The sequence below is a fragment of the Martes martes genome (assembly GCF_963455335.1).
Source record: "Martes martes genome assembly, chromosome: 17".
Taxonomy (NCBI): Eukaryota; Metazoa; Chordata; class Mammalia; order Carnivora; family Mustelidae; genus Martes; species Martes martes.
Genome location: NC_137905.1, coordinates 1,484,367 through 1,498,274, shown reverse-complemented (window position 1 = coordinate 1,498,274; position 13,908 = coordinate 1,484,367). Strand labels below are relative to the sequence as shown.

General features: G+C 58.3%; 1 long non-coding RNA gene across 7 annotated transcripts; it reads left to right on the top strand.

The window, feature by feature from the left end:
* The first annotated feature begins 255 nt into the window (after positions 1 to 255).
* Positions 256 to 13,356, top strand: LOC308358200. Of its 7 annotated transcripts, none has more exons than XR_013968296.1 (8): positions 258 to 590; positions 1,488 to 1,588; positions 1,847 to 1,991; positions 2,686 to 2,855; positions 4,995 to 5,192; positions 6,440 to 6,525; positions 6,660 to 6,806; positions 11,277 to 13,356. It is a non-coding gene; the product is annotated as an uncharacterized lncRNA (long non-coding RNA). The 7 variants fall into 7 exon arrangements; XR_013968301.1 differs by having other exon boundaries at positions 292 to 688; XR_013968298.1 differs by having other exon boundaries at positions 292 to 541; positions 1,488 to 1,991.
* The last annotated feature ends 552 nt before the right edge of the window (positions 13,357 to 13,908 follow it).

Genomic DNA, 13,908 nt, shown 5'->3' with positions numbered 1-13,908 from the left:
CGCAGGAACCCTCTGTTTCGCACGCCGCCCAATCAGCGGTGGGCCCCGCCACCGCTCCATTTCTCAGCCAATGAAGGGGATCGAACGATGGACTGCCGACTCTGAGCCCGCCCCCGTGGGCGGGCCATCACACGCAGGCTCTGCGCAAGCGCGGAGATCTGTCCGGGCATCCCCTCCACGCAGGCGCAGGGCTCTGCGTAGGAGCAGGGACCGCGCAGGCGCAGAGCTCTGGAGGACCTGGGACCGCGCATCTGCGCAGGCGCGTGGCGTCGGACTTCCTCCGAGCAACTCTGGATTGCGGCTGAGGGTAGAGGTTCCCGCGGCCGGACGCGGTGGGGGGGCCGCACCCCGAGGGCCTGTCCCGCCGGGCTGGGCTCAGCGGGACCAGGCGCCCACACGCCTTCAGCAGCTCCGGACGACAGACGGGGTGACCGCGCTGTGGGTGCCGGCGGAGCCGAAGGGCAAGGCCCGGAGTCTCGGGCGCCGCGGGGCGCACCCCCACGCCTGACCCCCGGGGTCCCCCGTCCCGCGGGGCGCACAGGTCTCCGCACGCCTGACCGTCGGGGTCCCCCGTCCCGCGGGGCGCACAGGTCTCCGCACGCCTGACCCCCGGGGTCCCCCGTCCCGCGGGGCGCACAGGTCTCCGCACGCCTGACCCCCGGGGTCCCCCGTCCCGCGGGGCGCACAGGTCTCCCCACGCCTGACCGTCGGGGTCCCCGTGCCCCATAGTGCCCATAGGTCTGACCCTCGTGGAGTCCCCTGCGCCCCAGCGGTCTGGCGTCCCTGTGGGGTCCGCATCCCTACCCCGAGCTGTGCTGGGTTGGGCGGGCACTAGGGATGTGGCTTCAGACAGTCCCTTTCAAACCTCAGGCCCCCGGTTCCTAAAAAACTTACTTACTTATATGGGGGAGGGGAGGAGGCAGAGAATCTCCAGCAGACTGGGGGGGGTGGGTTGATCCCTGATCCCACCACCCTGAGGTCATGACCTGAACAGAAGCCGGGAGGTGCAATGTAACCCCTCAGCCACCCAGGAGCCCCACTCACTCCCTCTTCTTAAAGCTCCGGGTAAGCCGGGAGTTTTTTCTCGCTGTTCAGAGGGATCTCCATATCCACGGGTGCACCGAGTTGTTACTGTAAAGTATTTGCAGTGTAAAACAGCCTTTTAACTGTTTTCCAGTGTGTGGTTCTGTGGCCTGGAGTCGGTTCCCCTTTGACAGCCATGACCACCCTATAGCCACCGGACCTCTTCCTTGTCTTAAACGGGAGCTCGTAGCCATTGCGGCACCAGCTCCCGATGTCCCCCGCCCTGTATCAGCCGCCACTGTTACCCTTGCCGTGGCTGAGATGCCGGCCAGGTTGGGAGGACCAGAGCAAACCCGGCCACCCCAGCCCTCCTCTTCCCAGGAGTGTTAGTGCTCGTGTTTTGTGTCCTGTTCCCTCACCGGTTCACACGTGATACATACGTGCCAACGCCTTTTCCCACGTAGGTGCTTCTTGGAGATCACCCCCACTCCGTAGAGGAGTGCGCCCTGGTTCTGTTGTCTAGATGTGCCGCCTTCTTCCCAACTCACCGCCTGTTGGTGGGCAGGTAGGCGGTCACCGATTCTTTTAATAGTGCGAGCTGCTTCTCAGGTAGGACGTCTTGTGTCGGTGTTGGTGTTCCTTAGAAGCTTCCTCAGTTGGGGTCACCAGGCCACGTAGAATGTGTCAGGCAGTTTTGAAAGCTGTTGGCAAGTTCCCAGAAGGCAGTGGAATCAGTCGCGGAAACCCGGCCACCGCAGCGCACGCAGCCCCTCCGTCTGACGGGGAGCGTGGGATCTCACCGTGCTTTGCGTTTGCGTTTCAGGTGCTTGTTATTTGAAGGTGTTCTTGCCATCGAGTTCGTTTCATGCAAAGCCGCCACAACTGTTGTGAAAGGTTCATGATAGATCGTTCTGGGCACCCCTTCGGGGGTATTCTCTGAAGACAGGTCACCTGTGAGCCTCAGGAATGTACGTTCTGCCATAGTAGTAGTGGAAAGATCAGCACGGACCTTTATGAAGTTCTCCGAGTTCATGTCATGAACCCCCAGTGTGATGGTGTCAGGCGGGGGCCGGTGGGAGGCCGTGAGGTCAGCGGGGCAGAGCCTCGTGATGGGGTTGGAGCCCTTGCAGCAGAGGCCCCGATCCCGTGCCCTCCCTCCTTCTGCCTGTGAGGACACGGACTCCTGAACCGGGAAGCGGGTCCTCCCCGGACGGGGAATCTGCCGGGACCTTAGTCTTGGACTGTGAGACATCGGTGGGGTTTGTAAGCCCCCCAGTCTGGGATTTTTTGTTATAGCAGCCTGAACAGATTAAGATAATGTTGTATATGCGTGATTTTGAAACTTAGTTACTAGACCCATCTGGCATACTTACCACCTCCAGGTTTTGGCTTCCCAAAGGCAGCCACTTTTTTTTTTTTTTAAGATTCCTTTTAGTTGAAAGAGACAGTGAGCGCTAGTGGGGCAGGGAGAGGGAGAGAGAATCTCAAGCAGTCTCCGCATAGAGCACCAAGCCCAAAGTGGGGCTCGGTCCCCGGACTTTAGGTCATGACCTGAGCTGAGAGCAGGAGTCAGGTGACTAAGGAGCTGAGCTACCCAGGTACCCCAAAGGCAGCCACTGTTCAGATCTGTTGTTTTTCTCCATATTTCTTTTTCTTTTTAAGATTTTACTTATTTGTAAAATAAGGAGAGAAACTACACAGCCAGGGGAAGCTGCACGCAGAGGGAGAAGCAGGCTCCCCGCGGAGCAGGAGCCCGATGCGGGGCTCGATCCCACGACCCTAGGAATATGACCCGAGCTGAAGGCAGACGCTTCACCGACTGAGCCGTCCAGGTGGCCCTTCCTCCATATTTCTAAATAACCTGCTCATATTCTTTCTTTCTAATTTCTCTGATCCCTTTTTTCAGTTTGGTTTTTTTTTTTAAGATTTTATTTATTTATTTGACAGAGATCCCAAGTAGGCAGAGAGGCAGGCACAGAGAGAGGAGGAAGCAGGCTCCCTGCTGCACAGAGAGCCCGATGTGGGGCTAGATCCCAAGACCCTGGGGATCATGACCTGAGCGGAAGGCAGAGGCTTTAACCCACTGAGCCACCCAGGTGCCCCCCTTTTTTCAGTTTTGAATAGCGTCTTTTGGTTACCACTGAGTAAAAAGAAGGGGTTCTGTTCTACCCCAACAACGTCCCTTCCTCCCCATCGTCCCCGCATAGTGAAATGGGTATTCCTTTGTTTTTGTTACTATGATTATGTAGACCGTACTCCGTTCAGGCAAGTGGGCCTAAATGTCTGAGCACATGTTAGTGGGCAAAGGCTCCCTTATTTAACGGAGAACCTTGAATGGCCCTCATAGGGCCTCTTGGGTAAACGTATTTTTTTCCCACTCTCAGCTTTTGGTTATATGGGCTGTGGGGTTAATGCCTGTTAACCCCACAGAGGCCTCATTATTCTGATTTTCTGTCTGTTCCATTCACGTGTTTCAAAGGTATGTGGAAAACAGGGAGTAAAGCTTGACATTTCTTTTTTTTTTTTTTTTTAAAGATTTTATTTATTTGACAGACAGAGATCACAAGTAGGCAGAGAGGCAGGCAGAGAGAGAAGGGAGGAAGCAGGCTCCCCGCGGAGCAGAGAGCCCCATGTGGGGCTCGATCCCAGGACTCTGGGATCATGACCTGAGCCGAAGGCAGAGGCTTTAACCCACTGAGCCACCCAGGCACCCCAAAACTTGACATTCCAAGGCCAAGTACCAAGAATGAAGAGCAGAGTGTACTTCTGTAAGCCTAAAGCATCTGCCACATTCCTCCTCAGATTCTTTTATTTTAAAGCATTTTTTAAAAATTGCGCTGAAATACGCATAGCCCAGGGGCACGTGGGTGGTGCAGTCAGTTGAGCGTCTGACTCTTGGTTTCAGCTCGGGTGGTGATCTCAGGGTCACGAGACTGAGCCCCATGTGGGGCTCTGTGCTCCGCGCGCAGCCTGCCTGAGATCCTCTCTCCCTGCTCCTGCCCCTCCTGCTGTGCTCTCTCTCTCTTGCCCCCACTTTCTAAAGTAAACAAGTAGATCTTAAAAATATATATATACATAGCCTAAAATTTACCGTCTTAACCATTTTGGGTCAGCTCGGGGATGTTGAGCTCACTCAAGGTAACGCAAGCGCCGCCACTCGTTCACGGAGCGCGTCCACCTTCTGGAGCTCGAGCTCCGTCCCCATTAAACCGACTCCCTGTCCTGTACCAAGCCCCTGGTACCCCCGTCTTCTGTACGGCTCCGACTCTCCCAGGGACCGCCTGTGAGTGGGACGGTACAGTGCTTGTCCTGTGGTGTCCGGCTTTTCTCATTCAGTGTGATACCCCCCTCCCACCCTGGGGCCCCTCCACACGGTGTAGCAGGTGTCATGACCTTTCCTAAGGCCGAGTGCTGCAGTCCCCTGCAGGGCCAGGCCGCATCACGCTTTTCCGGTCGGCCTCTGAGGGATGCTTCGCTTGCTTCCCCCTTCCGGCCGTTGTGAGCGGCGCCGCTGTGAACACAGGTGTCCCGGTGTCTGTTCAGGCCCCTGCCCTTAGTGCTTTGGGGCAGATACTCGGAGACGGACTTGTCGGGTCTTACGGGAATTCTCTCTCAGTTTTTTTGAGGAGCTGCTGTGGTGTTCTCCTGTGACAGCCGTGTCGTAGATTCCCACCGGCTGTGCACAAAGAGCCCAGTTGCTCCACACCCCTTCTTCTCTTTTTTTTAAAAATATTTTCTATTTAGGGGGGAGAAGCAGACTCCCCACTGACCGCAGAGCCCAACACAGGGCTCAACCCCACGACCCAGGCTGAAACCAAGGGTCGACACTCAACCGACTACACCACCCAGGCACCGCAGCGCTTATTTTCTTTGTCCTCTTTGTTTTTAATAACCGCAGTCCTAACTAACGGGTGTGAAGTTGCTTCTCGTCGTGGTTCCGGTCTGCATTCCGAGACGTCCCCTTATTTCAGGTCATCTCCCAGTGTTGATGAGAGGAAGTCTCGGCGGTGTTTCTCCAGGGTTAACGTGCACACGAGTCCTCTCGGGAGCTTGTGGAAATCCTGGTTCGGGAGATCTGGAGTGCGGCCTCTGCATTTCTAGCAAGCACCAGGGGATGCCAGTGACGACAGCCGCTGGTCCGAAGGCCGCGCCGTGAGTCACAAAGACAGGTGAGAAGAAGTGCGTTGGCTCCGGAGTCGGGCAGACCTGACTCGGGTACGTATGTAAGTTTCTTCGCTGCGGTGGCCCCAGTGTCTTCCTTTGTGGACCGAGAGCATGGTCTCTACTGCAAACTGCCAAGTGCAGGGCTCGGAGACAGAAGAAAGGGTGACTGTCCTCAGTGGCTGCTGCTTGGCCCATCCCTGCTCCACGAGCTGCCTGAGGCAGAACTAAAGACGTGGGGTCCTCGTGTGCTGTCAGCGGGGACCCTATGCAAGGTGGGGCATTAGGGCCAAGGGTCACCTCCTGGCCACAGGCTCCAGGACCTGACCTTCCCTGAGCACTTGGCGTTTCAGGAAAGCATGAAGGGCCTCACTGGTCATTCAGTCACCGTCCGTCAGGGATCTGCCCTGTGTCACAGTGCTGTGCCGGGTGCTGGTGTGGGAGTGTGGTCAGCAGAAGCAGGCGATCACAGCCTGGCATGGGAATTTGGGCCTGGGCACTGCTTGGGGACCAAAGCGGGACCAGAGCTCAGCACTCCTGGGTCTCCTGCATGATGATTCTCAGGGGTCTTCAGCTGCCTGGCCTGCCCATCTCCGGGCACTTTGCTCCAGGCTGCATACTGGGGACTGAGTCCTTACATGAATTGTTTCATTTATGCTCATGATGGACTTGTCTTGAACACCAATTGCTAGGGAGCTCAGTGAGGCATGCTCGTATCCTTTAATTACCCTGGGCACCTGCCGCAGCTCACCAGCGGTCCCGTCTGGAGAATGGATGTGAGGCAGAGTGGCCAGAGCTGGGGGCTGGCTGGGACGATCTGGCACACCCGTTCCTGGCATCCTGGAGACCTTCAGGAGCCCGTGTTCAGGGCAGAAGGGATGGGACCTTGCCCCATGATAGCTCCAGGAAGCACCGGCCCCCCTTCCTGACGTCTCTTTCTTCTCCCAGAGCCACTGTTCCTTTGTAAAGTTTTCCTGTTTATTAAGGAGTGTTTGATGCACAGAGCACAGGTCCTGTGGTCACTTGAGGCATCAAAATATGACTCCCCCGCCTCCACCACTCATTCTGGGATCCTGACCAGTGCTCTGAACTCCTTGGGGCCACCCTCCCTCCCGGATCTGCTCACCAGAATGCAGGCTGGTGGGTGGGCCGTGCTTCTCTTGCCGTCCTGTTGCTGCGGGCACTGCGTGGCTTCTGAGCCTGGCTCTTCTCACACACAGTTACGTCTCTAAGGGTCCCGCTCTCTCCTTTACAGGGAGGATTCAGAGTCATGGATCCAGGGCCTCCTTGGCTAGAGCCGAGCACTTTCAGACTCCTGGCACCTGCCGACATCGCAGGAAGGTGAGAGGTAGCAGGGCTCGGGGCAGAGATGGAACAGGAAGTATTTAAAGAGTGGGTGTGCCCTGGCCTGGCACGAGGTCACCCCCAGCCACCTTTTCCAGCTTCCAAAACTGTCCTTCATTCTGTCCCCCCAGGAAGCAGCTGTGTGACTTTCTCATCGTCACAGAACGCAGGCTGTAAATCCTGTGACTCTCTTCTAAGCTCTGCTGAAGTTCACATGCGCGCCTCTCTGTTCATTCGTGAAGCCTTTCTAGGGACCCTCCGGCAGCGCACGGTGCCAGGTGAGGCCAGGGGAGTCCTGTCCTCGGGAAGGTCACAGCCTCCCTGCAGAGGTGAGACGGGTGCTGGAGCGAGCAGGACACAGCAGAGAAGGTGGCGTGTTGCCGGAGGTGCTGGGAATGCTCAGGCCCCACAGAACTCGAGAAAGGTCTGACACAATTATAACTGTATCTTGAGCAAAGCTCATCGGTCGCAGGGGTGAGCTGGAGCAGGGAGACCCCTGAACGGTTGTCACAGTAGTCAGTGACCTCCACTGTCTGCTGCAGCCTAGACGGCGACATCTGTCATCTACAGCTGTGGTGGTCTGCGCATCTGCTGTTTATAGACTGATAGTCTGTCGTCTGTCGACCATGACGGTCCGTGTCGTCTGTGATCTCTAGACCATGATGGTCTGTGTCATCTGTGTCATCTCTAGACTGGGGCTGCCCGTGTCGTCTGTCGTCTCTGGACCGTAGCAGTCTGCGTCATCTGTCATTTCTGTTCCATGATGGTCCGTGTCGTCTGTCATCTGTAGACCGTGACAGGTCCGTGTCATCTGTCATCTATAGACCAGGACGGCCTGTGTCTTCTGTCATCTCTAGTCTGTGATGGCCTGTGTCATCTATAATCCAGGACAGTCCATGCCATCTGTCGTCTCCAGTCCATGATGGTCCATGTCGTCTGTAGACAGGATGGTCTGTGTCGTCTGTTGTCTGTAGTCCGTGATGGCCTTTGCCATCTGTCATCTGTAGACCAGGACGGTCCTTGTCATCTGTCATCTCCAGTCTTTGACGGTCCATGTCATCTGTAGACCAGGATGGTCTGTGTTGTCTGTCATCCGTAGACCAGGACAGTCCCTGTCGTCTGTTGTCTGCAGTCCACAATGGCCTACGTCGTCTGTTGTCTCTAGTCTGTGATGGTCCATGTTCTCTGTTGTCTGTAGACCAGAACGGTCCGTGTCATTTGTTATCTAGACTATGATTGTCTGTATCCTCTTTCTCTGACATCTGTCATCTCTTAAAATGCAGACCATGGTGGTCTATAATGAAAGTTCTGGACCAGCATTGGAGGGTCAGCAAAGGGAGTCTCAGGCCTCAAGAAGTCTGGGAAGAAAACGTGTCGTGTGTTGAGGCCTTGGGGTTGGGACTGAGGAGACAATATGTGCAAACAATCATGGCAGATCCCACTGCTAAGAATTCAAGAAAGTGCCAGCAGCCTTTTGTGTGACAGAAGGCAGCTGTGTGGTTGCCTGGAGAAGGGCTGAGGTAGGGGAGACAGACGAGGGCAGGAGGAGACCGGCTAGGTGTGTCTGTCCCAGGGAGCAGACCGGGGCTTCTCAGGTGTGCACAGGTGTCCTGACCCGTCAGCCCCCACACCTCATGTCTGTGCATATGGCCGTAGGCCGGTCACTGCTCATTGCGGCTGCCTAGTGATGCCCCGATTTCGTGTGTGTGAGCTGCCAGGTGGGCGGTTATGAACTGAGCGGTCTAGGGACTGGCTTAGATTGACGGAGCTCAGAGGGTTCTCAGAGCGTCAGAAGACAGCTCCTGTGCTCGTCGTGTCAGGGTCACACTGTCCTCGATGGCCTGCGTCGGAAATATTTGCCCTTCGACTGCTGAACCCAGGTGAGCTCTTTGAACCAGGCATAAACCCAGAGTCCGATGCGGTGAAGGCAGCACGGTGTGCGGCTCCGCGGGCGACAGAGCCCCGGTGATAGTGGGGGACGGGGGAGCGTGTCAGTAAGGAAACGGGGAGCTCTGGGCTCCCTCCGTCTGGAGTCATCCAGTCGTCCGTGTACTCTTCACCTGTCCTCAGATACGGGACCAGCTGTGTCACTAAGGGCTCTGCCAGCCGAGAGTGTGGGTCCCCTGTCCAAAACCTGGAAGAGTTTGAGATGAGCCCAGCAGAGCAGCCCCTTGAGCACGGGCCCCCCACGCCGCATCCACACCAGGGTCTGTCCCACCGACAGGAAGTCTCGGGATGAATGGTGTCTGTGTGCGCCGCGGCCCGAGCCTCTCCCTGTCTGCGCGGCCCTGGCTCAGGGGGACTCCGCTCACAGTGCTCCTGTCCACCGTGACACAGGCAGAGGCGTCAGGTTCGCGTCTCTGCTTTCCCTCTGGCCGCTGGGGGCTCCCGTTTCCTCCCGAGCCCTGTTCCTCGGGGCCGCCGACGGGGGCTGTGCCGGGCACCGGGCGGGTGCTCACTGCCCTTCTCCATCGGCAGAGCACAAGACAGGACGTCGTGTCCAGGTTTTTACTCTAAGATTTTATTTAAGAGAGAGAGAGATGGAGAGAGTAAGTGAAGGGAGCGACGGGCAGAGGGAGAAGCGGGCTCCCCGCTGAGCAGGGGCCTGACGCGGGGCTCGCTCCCAGGACCCCGGGATCAGGACACCCACTGAGCCACCAGGTGCCCGTGGGTACAGGTTTTAGTCCGTGTTTCATTTATGCTTTGGGCTTAGTCTGGGGGATTCGTGAGATGCATCGTGAGGCACGTGTGCGGGGGCAGCTGGGGAAGGTGCCGAGGACAAGGAGCAGGGACGTGGGGGCCCCTGAGCCGGACCCAGGGACTCTCCCGTGGGAGAGAGCGAGACGCTCGCCTGACCTGAGGCCCTCGGGTCCCTGCACGGCTGCTTTCCGGCAGGCGCGGGGCCTGAGGATTCTGGGGCCTGGGGGAGGCTGCCTGGTTCCGATCCCGGTCCCATGTGTTGTGGCCGGGAGCCTCTGAGCAGCTCCGTCCACCTCTTGGGCCACCCACCCCTGAACGGGGGTGGGGACAGCGCCCACCTCAGAGCCCCGGAGTCTGACTCCGGGGAGGGCTGCTCGCGGCGCACCGGTGCCTGGGGGGGCATGTTGGCGTTTCTCTGTTGATAGAAGATCCATGGTTTTGAAAGGGAGCGCTCAGCGAAGGAAGTCAGTCGGAGAAAGACAACTATCAATCATATGATCTCCCTGATATGAGGAAGTGGAGATGCGATGTGGGGGGGTTGGGGGGAGGTAGGAAAAGAAAAAATGAAAGAAGATGGGATCGGGAGGGAGACAAACCATAAAAGACTCAATCTCAAAAAAACAGACTGAGGGTTGCTGGGGGGAGGGGGGTCGGGAGAGGGGGGTGGGGTTATGGACATTGGGGAGGGTATGTGCTATGGTGAGTGCTGCGAAATGTGTAAACCTGGCGATTCACAGACCTGTACCCCTGGGGATAAAAATACATTATATGTTTATTAAAAATAAATAAATAAATAATAAAGTCTTTTAACCAAAGCGGGGGGAAAAAAAAAGAAAGGGAGCTCTCGGGCTGAGTTGCCCTCTGCAAGTGTATGCGTTGACATCTTGACCCCCAGGACCTCAAGATGTGACTGTGTTTGGAGAGAGCATCATTAAAGAGCTGATTAAGTTACAGTGAGGTCAGTAGGGTGGACCCAGATCCCAGGGCTTGGGGGACACGAGGAAATCAGACACAGGCATGCACCGAGGGAGGACCACAAGAGGACGTAGGGAGAAGATGCCAGTCTGCAGGCCACGTAGAGAGGGACCAGCCTGCCCACACCTTTGTCTGGGACCGGCAGCCCCAGGACAGGGAGAGAGAGTCTCGGCGCTCTCAGCCCCACCTGTGGAGTGTGTAAGGGCGGCCCCGGCGTCCTGGAGTTGGGGTGCGTTGTCGTCCCCAGACACTGGGGAAGAGGGCGTTCTGCAGGCCAGTCTGTGGATTCACTAGACGGTGGCCGGGGCCTCCCACCCGGCCCCGTGCACACCTGCTCCTACAGGTGTCGGGCTGGTCTGGGGAGGTGCCTGCCAGCCGCACCTGCTGGTGCCTTCCTGCGGGTCTTTCCCTGAAAGGTTTGTGTTCTGGCAGGAACAGTTTAAGGTCTCATTGTGAACCAGGACCCGAGCTGGGAGTCCCAGAGTGTGGAGGCCAGATATCAGGCACCTGCTGGGTGCCCGGTGCTGTGGTGGGCAGGTCACCTGCTACCTGTTTGGTCCCCAAGTCCAGCTGTGAGTGGCAGCGTCACTGGCTCAGGGGAAATCCTTCCTGAATCTGCCTTCGGACTCCTGGAATCCCGGCCACTATCCTTCGACCTCCACCCTCTTCGGTCTTCCTGGCCTTTCTGTCCTGTTCCTCAAAGCCTGGTCAGGGGCGCCCGGGGGGCTCAGTCATTAAGCATCTGCCTTCGGCTCAGGTCATGGTCTCAGGGTCCTGGGATCGAGCCCCGCATCGGGCTCCCTACTCCGCAGGGAGCCTGTTTCCCCCCTCCTACTCCCCTGCTTGTGTTCCCTCTTGCGCTTTCTCTCTGTCAAATAAAATCTTAAAAACAAAAAAAAAAGCCCAGTCAGCTCGGTGAAATTTTGAGCATCCTGCTGTCCTTACGTGGTTTTCCGGTGCCCCCCGCCCCCCACCGCTGCTTATGGCCCTTTGTCTTCCCCTGGGCAGGTGTTAGGAGAACCCCATTTCCCACGCTCTAGCCCCAGACCCGTCAGCGAGGTGTTTTCCTCCAGGCCCCAGGGCGGCTCCCCTTCCTGCACGCGCCCGGCCACCCTCCAGCCGTCTCTGCACACCCAGGCCTGCCATTTCTAGAGCTTCTGCCTCCTGAGCTGCCCCGTTTCTGGTCTCTGACTCGCGAGAGAAGAGCTCGGAAGGTCTTGCTGAGCCGCAGCATGGTTTAGTAGCTGAGATCACGGACTCTGAAGCCAGAGCGCGCAGGTGTAAACGGCAACCACCGCCAGCACACCACGCGGCCTCTCTGGGGGAGAAGGGCCTGCCGGTGTCACGTCCGCGGCGGTCCACGGTGAGTACTGGCTGTCTCTGGCCCCAGAAGCGCACAGGTCAGTGCTGCCTCCTTCCAGAAGAAACAGTTTCGGGTGTTGAAATCAGTGAGTGAGTGACACGGCTGCTTCTGTGGCCTCTGCTTCTGCGAAGTGAGCTCGTGTGTCCTCGCTCCGTGCGTGCACCCGGCCAGAAGCCTTGTCAGCTGGAGCCGGCCGGCTGGCGTCCCCCTGCCCACGCCGCTGACGGTGGGGACGGTCTCCACCGTCGCCTTCGCCGCCCGCCCTCTTGCCGGCGCCCGCACCAGTGTCTGCAGCCCGGCCGGCCTGCAGGAGCTCGGCCGGCCTGCAGGAGCTCGGCCGGCTGCGCCCGCCCCCAGGGCCTGATGGTGGTCCTTGCGCTTGTGCCGTGGCCAGCAGCTTCCTTTCTAAGGATGAGAAAAAGCCACGGCTATGAGAGGAGTCCCGCAAATGGACTGAAGAAAACAGAAATAAAGGCTGGTTTAGACTGAGCCTTGCCCTGTCCCCCGTCTGTTCCTTTATTGCCCCCGTTTTTTTAAAGATTTTCTTTGAGAGCGAGCGTAAGTCGGGGGGAGCGGCAGAGGCAGAAGCAGACTCCCCGCTGGCCAGGGAGCCCGACGCAGGGCTCCACCCGAGGACACTGGGGTCGTGACCCGAGCCAGCCAGGTGCCCTTTCGTTCATTCCCTTGGGTTTGCCGAGCGCCTGTCCCAGCCAGATACAGGCCCGGCACGTGGAGGGTTTAGGGTGAAGGTGGCCTCCCACAGGACGCTACGGTCGTGGTCTTGAACGTGAGGTTGCCAGGGCGCTGCACTGGGCGCGGGGGAGGCGGGTGTGGATGGAACGTGGGAGCCGGGCCCAGGAGGCGCTCTCGCGGGTCAGGCTGGGAGCGCGGGGCTTGAGCTGAGGCGGTGGCAGGAGGACAGAGCAGATGAGCCTGGCGCCTGCGGCGCGTGCACGGCCCGGGAAGCAGGAGGCCCCCCCTGGAGCAGTGACGGGGGCGTCTCTCGCGTCTCGCCGTGCCCGGTGCGAGCTTCTCTCCCAGCGCCCGGCTGGGCGGCAGCCGTGCACCCCCACGGGCTCCTGCTCCCACCTGGGAGCGCACGTGGGTGCGCGGTTCTCGGGCTGGCTGTCCGAGTGTGCCCACGCCCCAGGCTCAGCAGCCGAGAGCTGTGCACACGGTGCCCGTACACTGCCCCGCGTTAGGAGTTCAGTTGATGTAACGATGTTTGAACTACGTTCATTCAGAATCATCAGTAAGAAACCCACCAGGTGCTGACACATCTGTGCGAACGGGAACTGTTTCCCAGAGCAGCTTTAGGACAGTGGCGTGGTTTGGCATTGTTGCGAATCTGGGTGTCTGGTGTCCTGGCTGGAGCGGCCGGACTGTCCCGTCTGCTGGACCCCACGGACGGGACAGAAACGCACTCCAGCTCCTGCAGACGCCTGCGGCTTCTCTGTGGTGACGCGGCCTCCCGGCGAGCTGCGACGGGGCATCCGACCTCTTGGTGAACGCCTCCCGCGCTCCGGTCCACGGAAACCTGCCCCATCCTCGGGGTCTCCGGCCTGGCGGGGTGTCGCAGTGTCCGCATCGGTCGTGGGGAAAACAGTGGTTCACTCTTTAACCCAGAACGTCCATATATTGACGCTTCACTTTATAATTAAAAAAAATCATTTTCGGGGGGTGGGAGGTTGGGGGAGCCGGGCCGTGGGGATTAGGGAGGGCACGTATGGCATGGAACACTGGGTGTGGTGCAAAACAATGAATTCTGTTACACCAAAAAGAAATTAAATTTTTTTAAAAAAAGAAAGAAAATCATTTTCTCATCAGAAAAGTCTTTGAGCATGAAAGCTGCCAAGAGATAGAAAGCTTCCGAAATGGTCATTTTCTCTTCAATGTGTAGGTGTTATGGGCAAGGAGTCCTGTTCATTCTCCCGGAAGTGACAGGCTCCCTTAGTTCTTTTCTGACAAGATGCCTGCAGGTGCACAGGCCTGCGTCTCCGCGGCACGTGCCCTCCTTGGAGACGACCCGCGCACCCCGGTGACGGGCCCCGCACGCCTCCCGTGTCTTCACTCGGAACACGGCAGAGGCCGGCCCCCAGGGTTGAGGTTGAGTACAACTCAGGACGTCCTTAGGCTGCGTCTGATTTCCACGAGTGCGTGGTGGGGAGATGCCAGGGCCCTGGGGCAGCGAGCTGGCGGGCCCGTGTGAGATGCCAGCGCCGAGCCGCCCTGCAGCTCTTGCGCCATCAGCACGCGCTCACGGTGAGGGGTCTCCCTCGTAGCCGCCGTGGAGGGAAGCGTGCAGACCATTTGTGAGTGTTACAGCATTGCGGGGTGGGTTC